Here is a 1,212-nt window from a genome sequence, read left to right on the forward strand (position 1 = left end):
ACCCTTTTACAGCTGTATTCCACCTTCAAAAAGCCAACGTCTTGTTCATTAAGCCCTCCAAAAAGTCGTGTATGAATCAGGTCAACGCTGCACCAATGCTGCAGCATTTGCTGTTTTCACAAAAACTCTCATTTAGCTTCAATTACACATACCAACAAGTCAACCACAATATTTAGCTTCATAATAACAGAAGTATAAAGAAATAAATGAAAAGGACTCAAAGTGGGAATGAAAAGAAATTATTGTAATTAAAAAGACGTAAAAAGAGCGCTTTATGTGTTAAATTCTTAACACATATCATACCCCCAAACTTAAACCGTTGCTTGTCCCCAAGCAACCAAAAGACAAATATAAAGACTCAATATAAACACAAATATATGATCAAGGCATTAAGTGTCTTCCCAAAGAGAGTTATAGCAACATGATGTTCATAGCCTTTCATAAATCTAAGAAGTGTCAATCAAAAGCAAGTTCTTTGTGTGAACCATAGGCTAGCATTCCCTTTTCTTTGTTAAGTTCAAACACAATCACCCTTTTAGGATCAATAGGGCTTATAGGGTTTTCTCTCATTGGCGTATCTTTTCTCTCATTGCCGTATCTTTTCTCTCATTGCCTTTTTCACTTGTATACTCCATATAAAAATTTTCAAATTTTTGGGCCTTTTGGCCTCTTTATCTGTTGAGAATTTAACATATAATGCGCTCTTTTTACGTCTTTTTAATTACAATAATTTCTTTTCATTCCCACTTTGAGTTCTTTTCAATTATTTCTTTATACTTTTGTTATTATGAAGCTAAATATTGTGGTTGACTTGTTGGTATGTGTAATTGAAGCTAAATGAGAGTTTTTGTGAAAACAGCAAATGCTGCAGCATTGGTGCAGCGTTGACTTGATTCATACACGACTTTTTGGAGGGCTTAATGAATAAGACGTTGGCTTTTTGAAGGTGGAATACAGCTGTAAAAAGGCTGGATTTTTAGTAGAAAATCAGATGTACTCTCTAGTTAAGCTTTTGTACTTTTTAGTTGAACTTTGGTTAAGGGTTGTACTTTTTAGTTAAGCTTTTGTGGTAATGTAACTAGTGTTGGTAAACTTAGCCTCCAAGCTTTGTTCTTTTGTCTTTTAGTGCCCATTTTGGGTATAAATAGGAGGCTAGGGTTACCATCTTTCACACACTTTTAATCCATCATCCATTGGATTCTCTCTAATCCT

Source organism: Cynara cardunculus, unplaced genomic scaffold, assembly GCF_001531365.2.
Source record: "Cynara cardunculus var. scolymus isolate 2C unplaced genomic scaffold, CcrdV1 Un_Scaffold_7878, whole genome shotgun sequence".
Taxonomy (NCBI): domain Eukaryota; kingdom Viridiplantae; phylum Streptophyta; class Magnoliopsida; order Asterales; family Asteraceae; genus Cynara; species Cynara cardunculus.